The sequence below is a fragment of the Amblyomma maculatum genome, unplaced genomic scaffold, assembly GCF_055883805.1.
Source record: "Amblyomma maculatum isolate TAMU_Amacu unplaced genomic scaffold, ASM5588380v1 scaffold_23, whole genome shotgun sequence".
Lineage (NCBI taxonomy): Eukaryota > Metazoa > Arthropoda > Arachnida > Ixodida > Ixodidae > Amblyomma > Amblyomma maculatum.
In genome coordinates, this window is record NW_028146748.1 from 3,265,932 (window position 1) to 3,287,597 (window position 21,666).

The following is a 21,666-nucleotide window of genomic DNA, read 5'->3' on the forward strand; positions in this document are numbered from 1 at the left end:
TTACTAATTATTACCACACTGTAAAACCAACCACATTGGCTAGATAAACAATTATTACTAATTATTTATAGTTGCATAGTATACTTACTAATTATTACCACACTCTGTAAAACCAACCACATTGGCTACATAAACAATTATTAATAATTATTTACAGTTGCGTAAATAATTACTACACTCTGTAAAACCAACCACATTGGCTAGGTAAACAATTATTACTAATTATTTACAGTTGCGTAAATATAATTACTAATTATTACCACACTGTAAAACCAACCACAATGGCTAGGTAAACTTTTAATACTAATTATTTACATTTGCGTAAATATAATTACCAATTACTTCCACACTCTGCAAAACCAACCACAATGGCTAGGTAAACTATTATTACTAATTATTTACAGTTGCGAAAATATAATTACTAATTATTACCACACTGTAAAACCAACCACATTGGCTAGATAAACAATTATTACTAATTATTTATAGTTGCATAGTGTACTTACTAATTATTACCACACTCTGTAAAACCAACCACATTGGCTACATAAACAATTATTAATAATTATTTACAGTCGTAAATAATTACTACACTCTTTAAAACCAACCACATTGGCTAGGTAAACAATTATTACTAATTATTGACAGTTGCGTGAATATAATTACTAATTATAACCACACTCTGTAAAACCAACCACAATTGCTAGGTAAACTGTTATTACTAATTATTTACAGTTGCGTAAATATAATTACTAATTATTACCACACTGTAAAACCAACCACAATGGCTAGGTAAACTTTTAATAAATAAATAAATTGGTTCACAGGAAGGGAAAGGCGCAGTAACTGTCACACTTGCTCTGTGGACACCCGAACCGCGCCGTAAGGGAAGGGAGGAAGGTGGGAATGAAAGTGGAAAGAGAGAAAGAGGAGCCATTTGCGTAAATATAATTACCAATTACTTCCACACTGTAAAACCAACCACAATGGCTAGGTAAACTATTATTACTAATTATTTACAGTTGCGAAAATATAATTACTAATTATTACCACACTGTAAAACCAACCACATTGGCTAGATAAACAATTATTACTAATTATTTATAGTTGCATAGTATACTTACTAATTATTACCACACTCTGTAAAACCAACCACATTGGCTACATAAACAATTATTAATAATTATTTACAGTTGCGTAAATAATTATTACTAATTATTGACAGTTGCGTGAATATAATTACTAATTATAACCACACTCTGTAAAACCAACCACAATTGCTAGGTAAACTATTATTACTAATTATTTACAGTTGCGTAAATATAATTACTAATTATTACCACACTGTAAAACCAACCACAATGGCTAGGTAAACTTTTATTACTAATTATTTATAGTTGCATAGTATACTTACTAATTATTACCACACTCTGTAAAACCAACCACATTGGCTACATAAACAATTATTAATAATTATTTACAGTTGCGTAAATAATTACTACACTCTGTAAAACCAACCACATAACAGTAAAAGTCGGAAAAAAAAGTCGGAAAAAAAAGTCGGAAAAAAAAGTCGGAAAAAAAAGTCGGAAAAAAAAGTCGGAAAAAAAAGTCGGAAAAAAAAGTCGGAAAAAAAGTCGGAAAAAAAAGTCGGAAAAAAAAGTCGGAAAAAAAAAGTCCAAAAATTTCTAGAACAAAACAAAGCAGTTTTTCTGTTTTTTTTCAATTGTGCCTTCTCCCCCCAAAAGGGGGAGATGCTGGGCCGGTCCCGGAAGTAGTGCAGTACCGGGTCGACCCGTGGCGGAGTTGGAGCAAGCCCCGAACACTCCGCCGCGCTACAAAAATCAGTTTAATATCATGGGTACAATTAGAACCCGTAACAGATATTAAGCTGTTAAGACAGATACTACACACAAAGAGAAGTTTATTGACTTCCAAACTGATAGAGCACGATACATTGACAACGTGAACCACAATATACATACACTTATATGTAAAGGATACCGAATAATGTGCCAATACAATACAGATGTTGTAAGTCACTTTACATTAACAGTCTTATCTTCGTATCCGAGTCTGACAGATACTACACTTTGATCTTAGCCAAAAGGCCGAGAAGCGATAAATTGACAAGGAACTGCAGTTCGATCCCATCAAAAATGTATGCCCAAGTGGTGCCACTTATCGGTTGTTGCAGAAACAGCGTCGGTCCACCGTTTTTTGTTTGTAGCACTTGAGCTATGGTTTACCAAATCTCGACACATCCCTTGAAGGGGATTCTTAATCAAACCATTCTTTATTGCCTCAAATAATGGACTCACATGCAATGACATGCGGAAAAAGTAACCCAAGGTGTCACTGCATGCACGAGGCGCCCAACAATGCAATAAGACAGGCATTGAGAGGATTGCTGTGTTAGGCACATGGATAGCAGTGAGCTCGAATGAAAAAAGTTAGTTGGCCTCATCTTTGAGTTGTGATTGTCCTCCCCCAAAAACCGTGAGTCGCTTAGCTAGTCCCGGAAGTAGTGCAGTACCGGGTAGACCCGTGGCAGAGGTACAGCAAGCCCAGAATGCTCTGCCGCATTACAAAAAATAGTATAATGTCAGGGTTACAAATTACAACTGGCAACTGATATCAAGCTGTTAAAACAGTGTTTTCCAGAAATGTTTTGTACATTTGCAAGCAATGCTTTATTGCAGATACCTACTGCTATTAAGGCAAAAGCCTTTATTGCCTCATAGTTGTCGTTAGCAAAAGTGTCACATTTTTGCCACAGCACTTATTGGTCGCGAAGGGAAGACGTCGTGGAGGTGTCGACCAATCACAGAGCAACACCACAGTATGTGCAAATGCATAGCTTATATGTCCATATGTCAATCAATGAGCAGTTACTAATTAAAAAGGAAATAAATAAGTAAATAATTATTTATATGCTATGTCCTGGTTATTGCACTAATTACTCAATATTGGCTAGGTAAACAATTATTACTAATTATTTACAGTTGCGAAAATATAATTACTAATTATTACCACACTGTAAAACCAACCACATTGGCTAGATAAACAATTATTACTAATTATTTATAGTTGCATAGTATACTTACTAATTATTACCACACTCTGTAAAACCAACCACATTGGCTACATAAACAATTATTAATAATTATTTACAGTTGCGTAAATAATTACTACACTCTGTAAAACCAACCACATTGGCTAGGTAAACAATTATTACTAATTATTTACAGTTACGTAAATATAATTACTAATTATTACCACACTGTAAAACCAACCACAATGGCTAGGTAAACTTTTAATACTAATTATTTACATTTGCGTAAATATAATTACCAATTACTTCCACACTCTGCAAAACCAACCACAATGGCTAGGTAAACTATTACTAATTATTTACAGTTGCGAAAATATAATTACTAATTATTACCACACTGTAAAACCAACCACATTGGCTAGATAAACAATTATTACTAATTATTTATAGTTGCATAGTATACTTACTAATTATTACCACACTCTGTAAAACCAACCACATTGGCTAGATAAACAATTATTAATAATTATTTACAGTTGCGTAAATAATTACTACACTCTGTAAAACCAACCACATTGGCTAGGTAAACAATTATTACTAATTATTTACAGTTGCGTAAATATAATTACTAATTATTACCACACTGTAAAACCAACCACAATGGCTAGGTAAACTTTTAATACTAATTATTTACATTTGCGTAAATATAATTACCAATTACTTCCACACTCTGCAAAACCAACCACAATGGCTAGGTAAACTATTACTAATTATTTACAGTTGCGAAAATATAATTACTAATTATTACCACACTGTAAAACCAACCACATTGGCTAGATAAACAATTATTACTAATTATTTATAGTTGCATAGTATACTTACTAATTATTACCACACTCTGTAAAACCAACCACATTGGCTACATAAACAATTATTAATAATTATTTACAGTTGCGTAAATAATTACTACACTTTGTAAAACCAACCACATTGGCTAGGTAAACAATTATTACTAATTATTTACAGTTGCGTAAATATAATTACTAATTATTACCACACTGTAAAACCAACCACAATGGCTAGGTAAACTTTTAATACTAATTATTTACATTTGCGTAAATATAATTACCAATTACTTCCACACTCTGCAAAACCAACCACAATGGCTAGGTAAACTATTACTAATTATTTACAGTTGCGAAAATATAATTACTAATTATTACCACACTGTAAAACCAACCACATTGGCTAGATAAACAATTATTACTAATTATTTATAGTTGCATAGTATACTTACTAATTATTACCACACTCTGTAAAACCAACCACATTGGCTACATAAACAATTATTAATAATTATTTACAGTTGCGTAAATAATTACTACACTTTGTAAAACCAACCACATTGGCTAGGTAAACAATTATTACTAATTATTTACAGTTGCGTAAATATAATTACTAATTATTACCACACTGTAAAACCAACCACAATGGCTAGGTAAACTTTTAATACTAATTATTTACATTTGCGTAAATATAATTACCAATTACTTCCACACTCTGCAAAACCAACCACAATGGCTAGGTAAACTATTATTACTAATTATTTACAGTTGCGAAAATATAATTACTAATTATTACCACACTGTAAAACCAACCACATTGTCTAGATAAACAATTATTACTAATTATTTATAGTTGCATAGTGTACTTACTAATTATTACCACACTCTGTAAAACCAACCACATTGGCTACATAAACAATTATTAATAATTATTTACAGTCGTAAATAATTACTACACTCTTTAAAACCAACCACATTGGCTAGGTAAACAATTATTACTAATTATTGACAGTTGCATGAATATAATTACTAATTATAACCACACTCTGTAAAACCAACCACAATTGCTAGGTAAACTGTTATTACTAATTATTTACAGTTGCGTAAATATAATTACTAATTATTACCACACTGTAAAACCAACCACAATGGCTAGGTAAACTTTTAATACTAATTATTTACATTTGCGTAAATATAATTACCAATTACTTCCACACTGTAAAACCAACCACAATGGCTAGGTAAACTATTATTACTAATTATTTACAGTTGCGAAAATATAATTACTAATTATTACCACACTGTAAAACCAACCACATTGGCTAGATAAACAATTATTACTAATTATTTATAGTTGCATAGTATACTTACTAATTATTACCACACTCTGTAAAACCAACCACATTGGCTACATAAACAATTATTAATAATTATTTACAGTTGCGTAAATAATTATTACTAATTATTGACAGTTGCGTGAATATAATTACTAATTATAACCACACTCTGTAAAACCAACCACAATTGCTAGGTAAACTATTATTACTAATTATTTACAGTTGCGTAAATATAATTACTAATTATTACCACACTGTAAAACCAACCACAATGGCTAGGTAAACTTTTATTACTAATTATTTATAGTTGCATAGTATACTTACTAATTATTACCACACTCTGTAAAACCAACCACATTGGCTACATAAACAATTATTAATAATTATTTACAGCTGCGTAAATAATTACTACACTCTGTAAAACCAACCACATAACAGTAAAAGTCGGAAAAAAAAGTCGGAAAAAAAAGTCGGAAAAAAAAGTCGGAAAAAAAAGTCGGAAAAAAAAGTCGGAAAAAAAAGTCGGAAAAAAAAGTCGGAAAAAAAGTCGGAAAAAAAAGTCGGAAAAAAAAGTCGGAAAAAAAAAGTCCAAAAATTTCTAGAACAAAACAAAGCAGTTTTTCTGTTTTTTTTCAATTGTGCCTTCTCCCCCCAAAAGGGGGAGATGCTGGGCCGGTCCCGGAAGTAGTGCAGTACCGGGTCGACCCGTGGCGGAGTTGGAGCAAGCCCCGAACACTCCGCCGCGCTACAAAAATCAGTTTAATATCATGGGTACAATTAGAACCCGTAACAGATATTAAGCTGTTAAGAACAGAGTGTTTTTCAGAAATGTTTTGTACATTTCCTAGCAGTTTTATTGCAGACACCTACTGTTGTTGTTCATTCCTTTTTAGGGGAAATCTCATCTGTAAAGTTTTATTCCTGGTGTGGGGTGAGTGTATTGTTGTGCGTGTAGGAAGTCTTTCTAACTCGAGCTGCTGAAGTCCACCGAAGTGCGAGCCCTTCAATTTGCAGCTACGTGTTTAGCATAGACTTCACGAGAAGCTGCGATGGTATCGCTCACCGCCAGCTTCTTGAAGAGACGCATGTAGCGTTTGCTACAGAGGCGCCTCATCACTTTGTCATTGTTGGGGTCCCAGGAGCCCAGGGCCCCAACAACGACTGCCTCGATGCTGACCCGCTGGAATTTCCGGAGCAGGTATTGGCGAACGGGTTCGTACTTGGCGATCTTACTCTCCCGTGCAGCATCGAAGGCGGTTTTGCGATTGTCAAAGGGACATGTGACATCGATGACAATCGCTGTTTCCCCGCGCGCCAGAACAAGATCTGGGCGGAGGTTCGTGTCACCCACGGGCCGGTTCTCATGGGTGACGGTGAATCGCTTCTCAGCGGCTGTCTTCAGCCGGTCGACGATCCTGTTGTGTCGGCTGGTGTAGGCGACGCTCTGGCGCATGCAGTGGCAGAGAACATGCGGGAGGGATTCCTTGTCTTGCCCGCATCTCCGACACCGCTGGTCAGCAGCGACATCCCACGGCCTGGCTCCGTTGAGGGGCAGCAGGTTCAGCCTCGCACGGTGCACGAAGCGCCAATCGCAGAAGCGAGTGAAGCGCCCCGTCCTCATGAAGTGGGAACTGCTACGGTCGGCTGCTACGCACTCCATCACTTTCCCCTGGTTAGGCTTTTCGTGGAGATTGTGATCTCGTGCGCGCATAGCGATGCTCCGAAGTGTCCTCACCACTTTCGTGCGCTGCTTCTGCGTGACGGTCACGTCGGCGCGAGTGATGCTGGGGCCCCCCTCTTGCATCTCCCACGTGACCGCCAGGCGCCGGGAAGCTTTGCGAGCCTCCGTCCATACAGACTGAAGCTGCGTTGCCCTAGCTCGGAAGTCTCCCTCCGTCTCCCCTGTCAGGTAGGCAGCGATGTCCTCATCCGTGGCTGGTCGGCGTAGTCTCTTCGTCGTGATGGCAGTAACGGCATGCAGCGCTAGATCTCGCACCTCTAGATCAAGAGAGGAGAGGAGCTTAAATGCATTGTCAATGCGGCAGATGTCGCTCAGCTCCGCTGCGAGGGGGATGCCGACCGAGCCCGATGCTGCACTGCCGTAGAGGTATTCATTGGCTGCGGTTCCTGGAAGATAAAGGGATTTTTTGATTAGTGGCCGCAGTGCATCGTCGAGGCGTGCCCACTCTGACTTGCCCAACACACCGCACCGCATGGAGAAATTGAGCGCTGGATATACAAATGTTTTCACAGCGTCCAATCTCTGCCAAGGGGCGAGCATTGAGCTAAGCAGGCGGCGGCCGGTGTTGATGGCCTGGTCCACAGTAGCTCTGTCCGGGAAGACGTTGAACCCTACAGGGCGGCCCAGGAACGTCTGGCTTTCAAAATCCTGGATAATTGGGATCTCAGCTCCTGCAATAAAGAAAGGGGTCAGTCTTGTACCAACCGGTGTTTTGCCGCTCAGATGAAGAGTGCGGCACTTCGCTGGGTTAAGCTGTAATCCCAGCCTAGAAGAAAGGGATTCAACAGTATTAATGCGGGCTTGAAGCATCTCCGGGTCATTGGCCAGGGGGGTGAGGTCATCGGCGTAGGCCAGGATGTTGTGCTGCCTCTCGCCTCCCTGCACAGCACGCAAAACAGGGTCAATGACAAAATTAAACAAGAGCCCGCTCAGTGGGCATCCCTGTCGAATCCCTGCAGAAATAGCGATCGGCCGTGTTGACCCTTCTTGTCCTACGATGGTGGTGGTGTTGTCCCTGTAGAGGTCAGCGACGATCGAACAGAAGTCGCTGCCGGCGCCTGCTCCACGTAGTGCGTCGATGAGGGCATTGTGGGCGACAGATCCAAAGGCGTTGCTGAAGTCAAGGAACGCCACGCACAGCTCCCCACCGCCACCCCTCGCTGCGTCAAGGCGCTCCTGCAGCACGAAGTTGTGCTCAAACACACCATCGTGCGGCAGGAACCCCTTTTGACAACGAGAGAGCAGCTCGTGTTCAGCGATCCATCGCTGCAGCCGAGTGGCGAGACACCCAGCATACAGCTTTGAAATCGTCGACCCGAGTGCGATGGGGCGCCAGTTCGTGACGTCCTCCACAGGTCCCTTCTTGTGGATGAGGATGGTCCGGGACTCCTTCCATGCTGGGGGCACTCTCTTGAACTTGAGGCAGGCGTTGAATGCTGCTGTCAGGAAGGCTGCTTCAGGGTCTGTCGTCTTCCAGTGCTGGTAGGTGATTCGGTCGTTGCCGGGCGCGGTGTTCTCACATTTCCTCAGCTTCGTCAGGACCTCCTCTTCGGTGAACTTGTCTAGAGGGAATTCCGTGAGGTCGCTGCTCTTGGCCTTGTTGAGAAGAAGGCTGGTGTCCACCTCCTTGGGGCCCCACGTTGCAGTGAAGTGGTCCTCGAGATCCTGTAAAGGAACCGTGCACATAGGCGACTCGCCGTCCACAATCAGGCGTACTGCTCGGCGGCGATTCCTGCGGTAAAGAGACTGGATCTGCTGAGCGTTGTCGGGGTTGGTCGGACGGCGCGGCTTACCTCCGGCCGGAGCCTTCGGCAGCTTTACCGCCTTTCCAACCTCGGTGATGGCCTCCTCCAAGATGGAAAGAAAACCATCCCAACCCTCAGCAGATGCAGGCTCACGCAGCAAACACCGGAGGCGCCTGGTGTGGTCGACGAGTATGCCCTCGCACTCCAGTTCATCAGAAAGAGAATCAGTTAGTGCTCCCTGGGTGGCAGTTGCGTCATGGTGCCCGCCGCCGTCGTCGTCTTGAAGCTGCGATGTATTGCTTTCCTCGCTGATTGTTGACAGGTGAGCCTGTTGTCCGTCGCCTACCTGCAAGGAAGGAGAATCTTGTGAATTCTCCATCTCCCTGCTGCTGTTGGGTGTGCTGCTGGCAGGCACGGGAATTCCCTGGTCATCCTGCTGGGATGGGGAGGTGGGAAAAATTAGTGCTGGTGTTGCTGCTCTCGTGGTGCTGCTCTCTGGAGGAGGAGAGATGGGGGTTAGCGTTCGTGGCTCTTCCTGGCCCGCTTCCTCCACATTGGTGTCTTGTTGAGGCGTTGCTGGTGGTGTCCTTGCGTCTTGGCTGATGTCCTCTTCTTGTGGGGGCTCTAGATCCGGTGGTCTGGCGTCCCGGGATGGTGTCCTTCTTAGTCTTCTCGTCGCCGCTAACGGTGGCACGGGACGAGGCGGTAATCCCTGCATGGCAGTCTGTTTGCGGTGCCACATGTGATGATTTTCCAGCCCTCTTTTCGATGGAAAAGAGAGCTGGCAATCACCGCACTTGTGGCTGTGCAAGTCAGTGCTGGCCACCTCGAGCTTCTCTCCAGTAAGACAGGGATGCGCTTTTGGCCGAGGACCGACCTCTCTGTGGCAGAGAGTGCAAAAATGCGTGACCTGGCTTATGCGCACCCCATGCTCACTTTCAAGATGCCGAGTCAGGGACTGCCGCCTGGACGTCCACAATACCGGGGAGTACGCGGTAGCGCATCCCTCTTCCGTACATCGGAACGTCCTCGCCAGCGGAAAGAACAGCGTAAGGCTGTTCCCATCACGGCGAGGTTGCGATCCGGGCTGTGGCGGTTCTTCATTGTTGGCCGGGCTTGGACTGGTAGACGGCGATCGGACTGGGATGCGGCTTCTGCTGGCGGTGAAGGCGCTGCTTGTCGGAGGCGATGACATCACTTCTAGCAGCGGCGGTCGTCTGGAAGAAATGGCGGGGTGTATCCGCGCGACATACTGCGATAATGGATTTCCTTCCGCAGAAGAGGTCAGCGCTGCAGCTCCCACGGGGAAAAAGACTATCCAGAAAGAACAACTAACATACACTAATAATGAGACTGAAAAACCAAAGTGCGCACAGAAAAAAAAAAAAAAAAAAAAAAAAAAAAGAGAGAGAATGCTCAACACCAAAAAAAAAAAAAAAAAAACAATATGAGAGCCCTCACCAAGCTCGTAGCAAAGCAAAACAAAAGATGGAGCTGAACAGGAGAGAAACACCAGTAAACACCACACACAAATCACCCTCAACACAATACAAGTGAAAAAGAGCAACGCAGCAACTAATAAAAATCGTCACTCAATTACCAGGCAAACGCGGCAAAGAGCCCTCACCAAGCTCAAAAAAAAAAAAAAAAAAAAAAGTTTAACGGGAGCGAAACATGGGAAACACCACACTTGACTGGAAAACGGCTCTTGTCAATGAAATCACATTGCAGGAACCCAATAAATCAGCACCTCAACTAAAATAAAAGGGCACACATGCAAAGAATTCGCACTAAGCTCTCAAAAAAAAAAGAAAAAAAAAAACTGGTGGCAATGCAACAAAAAGTAATAAAATAATAATAATTAAAGGCACAACCGGCGAGAAACAGCGGCAGATACTACATGAACAAACCAACAAGGATGGCAAAGAATTTGAACACAAACAAAAAAGTAAAAAAAAAAAAAAAAAACTAGCAAAGACGTAAAAAGAAAAAAAAAGTTTAAGGGCAGAAAGCACTACATGAATAAACCGATTGCAAAGAATGTGAGCACAAACAGAACGGAGAGGTTAAAGAACAAGCAAAAAAAAAAAAGGAAAACTAGAAGGACAAAAAAAAAACTAGCAAATTAAGAAAAAAGAACACTTGAAGGACAAAAAACACTGCCAGATACTACATAAACAAGCCAACAATGGGGATAGGAAACACTAAATGAACTAGTAAAAAAAAGAGAGCTCTCACCAAGCTCTCACAGCAACCGGGAATCCAGGGACAGCAGGGGTTCCAAGAACAGCAGGTCCGGATGGTCCATGAGTCCAGGGGTCCAGGGTCAGCAGGGGGTCCAGGAACAGCAGGGGGTCCAGGGGTCCAGGATACTACTACACTACACTTTGATCTTAGCCAAAAGGCCGAGAAGCGATAAATTGACAAGGAACTGCAGTTCGATCCCATCAAAAATGTATGCCCAAGTGGTGCCACTTATCGGTTGTTGCAGAAACAGCGTCGGTCCACCGTTTTTTGTTTGTAGCACTTGAGCTATGGTTTACCAAATCTCGACACATCCCTTGAAGGGGATTCTTAATCAAACCATTCTTTATTGCCTCAAATAATGGACTCACATGCAATGACATGCGGAAAAAGTAACCCAAGGTGTCACTGCATGCACGAGGCGCCCAACAATGCAATAAGACAGGCATTGAGAGGATTGCTGTGTTAGGCACATGGATAGCAGTGAGCTCGAATGAAAAAAGTTAGTTGGCCTCATCTTTGAGTTGTGATTGTCCTCCCCCAAAAACCGTGAGTCGCTTAGCTAGTCCCGGAAGTAGTGCAGTACCGGGTAGACCCGTGGCAGAGGTACAGCAAGCCCAGAATGCTCTGCCGCATTACAAAAAATAGTATAATGTCAGGGTTACAAATTACAACTGGCAACTGATATCAAGCTGTTAAAACAGTGTTTTCCAGAAATGTTTTGTACATTTGCAAGCAATGCTTTATTGCAGATACCTACTGCTATTAAGGCAAAAGCCTTTATTGCCTCATAGTTGTCGTTAGCAAAAGTGTCACATTTTTGCCACAGCACTTATTGGTCGCGAAGGGAAGACGTCGTGGAGGTGTCGACCAATCACAGAGCAACACCACAGTATGTGCAAATGCATAGCTTATATGTCCATATGTCAATCAATGAGCAGTTACTAATTAAAAAGGAAATAAATAAGTAAATAATTATTTATATGCTATGTCCTGGTTATTGCACTAATTACTCAATATTGGCTAGGTAAACAATTATTACTAATTATTTACAGTTGCGAAAATATAATTACTAATTATTACCACACTGTAAAACCAACCACATTGGCTAGATAAACAATTATTACTAATTATTTATAGTTGCATAGTATACTTACTAATTATTACCACACTCTGTAAAACCAACCACATTGGCTACATAAACAATTATTAATAATTATTTACAGTTGCGTAAATAATTACTACACTCTGTAAAACCAACCACATTGGCTAGGTAAACAATTATTACTAATTATTTACAGTTACGTAAATATAATTACTAATTATTACCACACTGTAAAGCCAACCACAATGGCTAGGTAAACTTTTAATACTAATTATTTACATTTGCGTAAATATAATTACCAATTACTTCCACACTCTGCAAAACCAACCACAATGGCTAGGTAAACTATTACTAATTATTTACAGTTGCGAAAATATAATTACTAATTATTACCACACTGTAAAACCAACCACATTGGCTAGATAAACAATTATTACTAATTATTTATAGTTGCATAGTATACTTACTAATTATTACCACACTCTGTAAAACCAACCACATTGGCTAGATAAACAATTATTAATAATTATTTACAGTTGCGTAAATAATTACTACACTCTGTAAAACCAACCACATTGGCTAGGTAAACAATTATTACTAATTATTTACAGTTGCGTAAATATAATTACTAATTATTACCACACTGTAAAACCAACCACAATGGCTAGGTAAACTTTTAATACTAATTATTTACATTTGCGTAAATATAATTACCAATTACTTCCACACTCTGCAAAACCAACCACAATGGCTAGGTAAACTATTACTAATTATTTACAGTTGCGAAAATATAATTACTAATTATTACCACACTGTAAAACCAACCACATTGGCTAGATAAACAATTATTACTAATTATTTATAGTTGCATAGTATACTTACTAATTATTACCACACTCTGTAAAACCAACCACATTGGCTACATAAACAATTATTAATAATTATTTACAGTTGCGTAAATAATTACTACACTTTGTAAAACCAACCACATTGGCTAGGTAAACAATTATTACTAATTATTTACAGTTGCGTAAATATAATTACTAATTATTACCACACTGTAAAACCAACCACAATGGCTAGGTAAACTTTTAATACTAATTATTTACATTTGCGTAAATATAATTACCAATTACTTCCACACTCTGCAAAACCAACCACAATGGCTAGGTAAACTATTATTACTAATTATTTACAGTTGCGAAAATATAATTACTAATTATTACCACACTGTAAAACCAACCACATTGGCTAGATAAACAATTATTACTAATTATTTATAGTTGCATAGTGTACTTACTAATTATTACCACACTCTGTAAAACCAACCACATTGGCTACATAAACAATTATTAATAATTATTTACAGTCGTAAATAATTACTACACTCTTTAAAACCAACCACATTGGCTAGGTAAACAATTATTACTAATTATTGACAGTTGCGTGAATATAATTACTAATTATAACCACACTCTGTAAAACCAACCACAATTGCTAGGTAAACTGTTATTACTAATTATTTACAGTTGCGTAAATATAATTACTAATTATTACCACACTGTAAAACCAACCACAATGGCTAGGTAAACTTTTAATACTAATTATTTACATTTGCGTAAATATAATTACCAATTACTTCCACACTGTAAAACCAACCACAATGGCTAGGTAAACTATTATTACTAATTATTTACAGTTGCGAAAATATAATTACTAATTATTACCACACTGTAAAACCAACCACATTGGCTAGATAAACAATTATTACTAATTATTTATAGTTGCATAGTATACTTACTAATTATTACCACACTCTGTAAAACCAACCACATTGGCTACATAAACAATTATTAATAATTATTTACAGTTGCGTAAATAATTATTACTAATTATTGACAGTTGCGTGAATATAATTACTAATTATAACCACACTCTGTAAAACCAACCACAATTGCTAGGTAAACTATTATTACTAATTATTTACAGTTGCGTAAATATAATTACTAATTATTACCACACTGTAAAACCAACCACAATGGCTAGGTAAACTTTTATTACTAATTATTTATAGTTGCATAGTATACTTACTAATTATTACCACACTCTGTAAAACCAACCACATTGGCTACATAAACAATTATTAATAATTATTTACAGTTGCGTAAATAATTACTACACTCTGTAAAACCAACCACATAACAGTAAAAGTCGGAAAAAAGTCGGAAAAAAAAGTCGGAAAAAAAAGTCAGAAAAAAAAGTCGGAAAAAAAAGTCGGAAAAAAAAGTCGGAAAAAAAAGTCGGAAAAAAAAGTCGGAAAAAAAAGTCGGAAAAAAAAGTCGGAAAAAAAAGTCCAAAAATTTCTAGAACAAAACAAAGCAGTTTTTCTGTTTTTTTTCAATTGTGCCTTCTCCCCCCAAAAGGGGGAGATGCTGGGCCGGTCCCGGAAGTAGTGCAGTACCGGGTCGACCCGTGGCGGAGTTGGAGCAAGCCCCGAACACTCCGCCGCGCTACAAAAATCAGTTTAATATCATGGGTACAATTAGAACCCGTAACAGATATTAAGCTGTTAAGAACAGAGTGTTTTTCAGAAATGTTTTGTACATTTCCTAGCAGTTTTATTGCAGACACCTACTGTTGTTGTTCATTCCTTTTTAGGGGAAATCTCATCTGTAAAGTTTTATTCCTGGTGTGGGGTGAGTGTATTGTTGTGCGTGTAGGAAGTCTTTCTAACTCGAGCTGCTGAAGTCCACCGAAGTGCGAGCCCTTCAATTTGCAGCTACGTGTTTAGCGTAGACTTCACGAGAAGCTGCGATGGTATCGCTCACCGCCAGCTTCTTGAAGAGACGCATGTAGCGTTTGCTACAGAGGCGCCTCATCACTTTGTCATTGTTGGGGTCCCAGGAGCCCAGGGCCCCAACAACGACTGCCTCGATGCTGACCCGCTGGAATTTCCGGAGCAGGTATTGGCGAACGGGTTCGTACTTGGCGATCTTACTCTCCCGTGCAGCATCGAAGGCGGTTTTGCGATTGTCAAAGGGACATGTGACATCGATGACAATCGCTGTTTCCCCGCGCGCCAGAACAAGATCTGGGCGGAGGTTCGTGTCACCCACGGGCCGGTTCTCATGGGTGACGGTGAATCGCTTCTCAGCGGCTGTCTTCAGCCGGTCGACGATCCTGTTGTGTCGGCTGGTGTAGGCGACACTCTGGCGCATGCAGTGGCAGAGAACATGCGGGAGGGATTCCTTGTCTTGCCCGCATCTCCGACACCGCTGGTCAGCAGCGACATCCCACGGCCTGGCTCCGTTGAGGGGCAGCAGGTTCAGCCTCGCACGGTGCACGAAGCGCCAATCGCAGAAGCGAGTGAAGCGCCCCGTCCTCATGAAGTGGGAACTGCTACGGTCGGCTGCTACGCACTCCATCACTTTCCCCTGGTTAGGCTTTTCGTGGAGATTGTGATCTCGTGCGCGCATAGCGATGCTCCGAAGTGTCCTCACCACTTTCGTGCGCTGCTTCTGCGTGACGGTCACGTCGGCGCGAGTGATGCTGGGGCCCCCTCTTGCATCTCCCACGTGACCGCCAGGCGCCGGGAAGCTTTGCGAGCCTCCGTCCATACAGACTGAAGCTGCGTTGCCCTAGCTCGGAAGTCTCCCTCCGTCTCCCCTGTCAGGTAGGCAGCGATGTCCTCATCCGTGGCTGGTCGGCGTAGTCTCTTCGTCGTGATGGCAGTAACGGCATGCAGCGCTAGATCTCGCACCTCTAGATCAAGAGAGGAGAGGAGCTTAAATGCATTGTCAATGCGGCAGATGTCGCTCAGCTCCGCTGCGAGGGGGATGCCGACCGAGCCCGATGCTGCACTGCCGTAGAGGTATTCATTGGCTGCGGTTCCTGGAAGATAAAGGGATTTTTTGATTAGTGGCCGCAGTGCATCGTCGAGGCGTGCCCACTCTGACTTGCCCAACACACCGCACCGCATGGAGAAATTGAGCGCTGGATATACAAATGTTTTCACAGCGTCCAATCTCTGCCAAGGGGCGAGCATTGAGCTAAGCAGGCGGCGGCCGGTGTTGATGGCCTGGTCCACAGTAGCTCTGTCCGGGAAGACGTTGAACCCTACAGGGCGGCCCAGGAACGTCTGGCTTTCAAAATCCTGGATAATTGGGATCTCAGCTCCTGCAATAAAGAAAGGGGTCAGTCTTGTACCAACCGGTGTTTTGCCGCTCAGATGAAGAGTGCGGCACTTCGCTGGGTTAAGCTGTAATCCCAGCCTAGAAGAAAGGGATTCAACAGTATTAATGCGGGCTTGAAGATCCTCCGGGTCATTGGCCAGGGGGGTGAGGTCATCGGCGTAGGCCAGGATGTTGTGCTGCCTCTCGCCTCCCTGCACAGCATGCAAAACAGGGTCAATGACAAAATTAAACAAGAGCCCGCTCAGTGGGCATCCCTGTCGAATCCCTGCAGAAATAGCGATCGGCCGTGTTGACCCTTCTTGTCCTACGATGGTGGTGGTGTTGTCCCTGTAGAGGTCAGCGACGATCGAACAGAAGTCGCTGCCGGCGCCTGCTCCACGTAGTGCGTCGATGAGGGCGTTGTGGGCGACAGATCCAAAGGCATTGCTGAAGTCAAGGAACGCCACGCACAGCTCCCCACCGCCACCCCTCGCTGCGTCGAGGCGCTCCTGCAGCACGAAGTTGTGCTCAAACACACCATCGTGCGGCAGGAACCCCTTTTGACAACGAGAGAGCAGCTCGTGTTCAGCGATCCATCGCTGCAGCCGAGTGGCGAGACACCCAGCATACAGCTTTGAAATCGTCGACCCGAGTGCGATGGGGCGCCAGTTCGTGACGTCCTCCACAGGTCCCTTCTTGTGGATGAGGATGGTCCGGGACTCCTTCCATGCTGGGGGCACTCTCTTGAACTTGAGGCAGGCGTTGAATGCTGCTGTCAGGAAGGCTGCTTCAGGGTCTGTCGTCTTCCAGTGCTGGTAGGTGATTCGGTCGTTGCCGGGCGCGGTGTTCTCACATTTCCTCAGCTTCGTCAGGACCTCCTCTTCGGTGAACTTGTCTAGAGGGAATTCCGTGAGGTCGCTGCTCTTGGCCTTGTTGAGAAGAAGGCTGGTGTCCACCTCCTTGGGGCCCCACGTTGCAGTGAAGTGGTCCTCGAGATCCTGTAAAGGAACCGTGCACATAGGCGACTCGCCGTCCACAATCAGGCGTACTGCTCGGCGGCGATTCCTGCGGTAAAGAGACTGGATCTGCTGAGCGTTGTCGGGGTTGGTCGGACGGCGCGGCTTACCTCCGGCCGGAGCCTTCGGCAGCTTTACCGCCTTTCCAACCTCGGTGATGGCCTCCTCCAAGATGGAAAGAAAACCATCCCAACCCTCAGCAGACGCAGGCTCACGCAGCAAACACCGGAGGCGCCTGGTGTGGTCGACGAGTATGCCCTCGCACTCCAGTTCATCAGAAAGAGAATCAGTTAGTGCTCCCTGGGTGGCAGTTGCGTCATGGTGCCCGCCGCCGTCGTCGTCTTGAAGCTGCGATGTATTGCTTTCCTCGCTGATTGTTGACAGGTGAGCCTGTTGTCCGTCGCCTACCTGCAAGGAAGGAGAATCTTGTGAATTCTCCATCTCCCTGCTGCTGTTGGGTGTGCTGCTGGCAGGCACGGGAATTCCCTGGTCATCCTGCTGGGATGGGGAGGTGGGAAAAATTAGTGCTGGTGTTGCTGCTCTCGTGGTGCTGCTCTCTGGAGGAGGAGAGATGGGGGTTAGCGTTCGTGGCTCTTCCTGGCCCGCTTCCTCCACATTGGTGTCTTGTTGAGGCATTGCTGGTGGTGTCCTTGCGTCTTGGCTGATGTCCTCTTCTTGTGGGGGCTCTAGATCCGGTGGTCTGGCGTCCCGGGATGGTGTCCTTCTTAGTCTTCTCGTCGCCGCTAACGGTGGCACGGGACGAGGCGGTAATCCCTGCATGGCAGTCTGTTTGCGGTGCCACATGTGATGATTTTCCAGCCCTCTTTTCGATGGAAAAGAGAGCTGGCAATCACCGCACTTGTGGCTGTGCAAGTCAGTGCTGGCCACCTCGAGCTTCTCTCCAGTAAGACAGGGATGCGCCTTTGGCCGAGGACCGACCTCTCTGTGGCAGAGAGTGCAAAAATGCGTGACCTGGCTTATGCGCACCCCATGCTCACTTTCAAGATGCCGAGTCAGGGACTGCCGCCTGGACGTCCACAATACCGGGGAGTACGCGGTAGCGCATCCCTCTTCCGTACATCGGAATGTCCTCGCCAGCGGAAAGAACAGCGTAAGGCTGTTTCCATCACGGCGAGGTTGCGATCCGGGCTGTGGCGGTTCTTCATTGTTGGCCGGGCTTGGACTGGTAGACGGCGATCGGACTGGGATGCGGCTTCTGCTGGCGGTGAAGGCGCTGCTTGTCGGAGGCGATGACATCACTTCTAGCAGCGGCGGTCGTCTGGAAGAAATGGCGGGGTGTATCCGCGCGACATACTGCGATAATGGATTTCCTTCCGCAGAAGAGGTCAGCGCTGCAGCTCCCACGGGGAAAAAGACTATCCAGAAAGAACAACTAACATACACTAATAATGAGACTGAAAAACCAAAGTGCGCACAGAAAAAAAAAAAAAAGAGAATGCTCAACAACAACAAAAAAAAAAAAAAAACAATATGAGAGCCCTCACCAAGCTCGTAGCAAAGCAAAACAAAAGATGGAGCTGAACAGGAGAGAAACACCAGTAAACACCACACACAAATCACTCTCAACACAATACAAGTGAAAAAGAGCAACGCAGCAACTAATAAAAATCGTCACTCAATTACCAGGCAAACGCGGCAAAGAGCCCTCACCAAGCTCAAAAAAAAAAAAAAAAAAAGTTTAACGGGAGCGAAACATGGGAAACACCACACTTGACTGGAAAACGGCTCTTGTCAATGAAATCACATTGCAGGAACCCAATAAATCAGCACCTCAACTAAAATAAAAGGGCACACATGCAAAGAATTCGCACTAAGCTCAAAAAAAAAAGAAAAAAAAAAACTGGTGGCAATGCAACAAAAAGTAATAAAATAATAATAATTAAAGGCACAACCGGCGAGAAACAGCGGCAGATACTACATGAACAAACCAACAAGGATGGCAAAGAATTTGAACACAAACAAAAAAGTAAAAAAAAAAAAACTAGCAAAGACGTAAAAAGAAAAAAAAAAGTTTAAGGGCAGAAAGCACTACATGAATAAACCGATTGCAAAGAATGTGAGCACAAACAGAACGGAGAGGTTAAAGAACAAGCAAAAAAAAAAAAAGGAAAACTAGAAGGACAAAAAAAAAACAAAAAAACTAGCAAATTAAGAAAAAAGAACACTTGAAGGACAAAAAACACTGCCAGATACTACATAAACAAGCCAACAATGGGGATAGGAAACACTAAATGAACTAGTAAAAACAAGAGAGCTCTCACCAAGCTCTCACAGCAACCGGGAATCCAGGGACAGCAGGGGTTCCAAGAACAGCAGGTCCGGATGGTCCATGAGTCCAGGGGTCCAGGGTCAGCAGGGGGTCCAGGAACAGCAGGGGGTCCAGGATACTACTACACTTTGATCTTAGCCAAAAGGCCGAGAAGCGATAAATTGACAAGGAACTGCAGTTCGATCCCATCAAAAATGTATGCCCAAGTGGTGCCACTTATCGGTTGTTGCAGAAACAGCGTCGGTCCACCGTTTTTTGTTTGTAGCACTTGAGCTATGGTTTACCAAATCTCGACACATCCCTTGAAGGGGATTCTTAATCAAACCATTCTTTATTGCCTCAAATAATGGACTCACATGCAATGACATGCGGAAAAAGTAACCCAAGGTGTCACTGCATGCACGAGGCGCCCAACAATGCAATAAGACAGGCATTGAGAGGATTGCTGTGTTAGGCACATGGATAGCAGTGAGCTCGAATGAAAAAAGTTAGTTGGCCTCATCTTTGAGTTGTGATTGTCCTCCCCCAAAAACCGTGAGTCGCTTAGCTAGTCCCGGAAGTAGTGCAGTACCGGGTAGACCCGTGGCAGAGGTACAGCAAGCCCAGAATGCTCTGCCGCATTACAAAAAATAGTATAATGTCAGGGTTACAAATTACAACTGGCAACTGATATCAAGCTGTTAAAACAGTGTTTTCCAGAAATGTTTTGTACATTTGCAAGCAATGCTTTATTGCAGATACCTACTGCTATTAAGGCAAAAGCCTTTATTGCCTCATAGTTGTCGTTAGCAAAAGTGTCACATTTTTGCCACAGCACTTATTGGTCGCGAAGGGAAGACGTCGTGGAGGTGTCGACCAATCACAGAGCAACACCACAGTATGTGCAAATGCATAGCTTATATGTCCATATGTCAATCAATGAGCAGTTACTAATTAAAAAGGAAATAAATAAGTAAATAATTATTTATATGCTATGTCCTGGTTATTGCACTAATTACTCAATATTGGCTAGGTAAACAATTATTACTAATTATTTACAGTTGCGAAAATATAATTACTAATTATTACCACACTGTAAAACCAACCACATTGGCTAGATAAACAATTATTACTAATTATTTATAGTTGCATAGTATACTTACTAATTATTACCACACTCTGTAAAACCAACCACATTGGCTACATAAACAATTATTAATAATTATTTACAGTTGCGTAAATAATTACTACACTCTGTAAAACCAACCACATTGGCTAGGTAAACAATTATTACTAATTATTTACAGTTACGTAAATATAATTACTAATTATTACCACACTGTAAAACCAACCACAATGGCTAGGTAAACTTTTAATACTAATTATTTACATTTGCGTAAATATAATTACCAATTACTTCCACACTCTGCAAAACCAACCACAATGGCTAGGTAAACTATTACTAATTATTTACAGTTGCGAAAATATAATTACTAATTATTACCACACTGTAAAACCAACCACATTGGCTAGATAAACAATTATTACTAATTATTTATAGTTGCATAGTATACTTACTAATTATTACCACACTCTGTAAAACCAACCACATTGGCTAGATAAACAATTATTAATAATTATTTACAGTTGCGTAAATAATTACTACACTCTGTAAAACCAACCACATTGGCTAGGTAAACAATTATTACTAATTATTTACAGTTGCGTAAATATAATTACTAATTATTACCACACTGTAAAACCAACCACAATGGCTAGGTAAACTTTTAATACTAATTATTTACATTTGCGTAAATATAATTACCAATTACTTCCACACTCTGCAAAACCAACCACAATGGCTAGGTAAACTATTACTAATTATTTACAGTTGCGAAAATATAATTACTAATTATTACCACACTGTAAAACCAACCACATTGGCTAGATAAACAATTATTACTAATTATTTATAGTTGCATAGTGTACTTACTAATTATTACCACACTCTGTAAAACCAACCACATTGGCTACATAAACAATTATTAATAATTATTTACAGTCGTAAATAATTACTACACTCTTTAAAACCAACCACATTGGCTAGGTAAACAATTATTACTAATTATTGACAGTT

The 21,666-nt window shown here is 42.1% G+C and overlaps 1 non-coding gene and 6 pseudogenes across 1 annotated transcript; all 7 read right to left on the reverse strand.

Moving 5' to 3' along the window:
* Positions 1–1,752: 1,752 nt before the first annotated feature.
* On the reverse strand, positions 1,753–1,922 carry LOC146171397 (U2 spliceosomal RNA; annotated as a pseudogene).
* An 18-nt stretch (positions 1,923–1,940) lies between these two features.
* Positions 1,941–2,123, reverse strand: LOC146171398 (U2 spliceosomal RNA). Its single transcript, XR_014702940.1, has one exon. It is a non-coding gene; the product is annotated as a U2 spliceosomal RNA (small nuclear RNA).
* Positions 2,124–2,502: 379 nt separating this feature from the next.
* On the reverse strand, positions 2,503–2,673 carry LOC146171399 (U2 spliceosomal RNA; annotated as a pseudogene).
* A 3,226-nt stretch (positions 2,674–5,899) lies between these two features.
* LOC146171400 (U2 spliceosomal RNA) lies at positions 5,900–6,072 on the reverse strand (annotated as a pseudogene).
* A 5,447-nt stretch (positions 6,073–11,519) lies between these two features.
* Positions 11,520–11,690, reverse strand: LOC146171401 (U2 spliceosomal RNA; annotated as a pseudogene).
* A 2,809-nt stretch (positions 11,691–14,499) lies between these two features.
* On the reverse strand, positions 14,500–14,672 carry LOC146171402 (U2 spliceosomal RNA; annotated as a pseudogene).
* Positions 14,673–20,087: 5,415 nt separating this feature from the next.
* On the reverse strand, positions 20,088–20,258 carry LOC146171403 (U2 spliceosomal RNA; annotated as a pseudogene).
* Between the last annotated feature and the right edge of the window lie 1,408 nt (positions 20,259–21,666).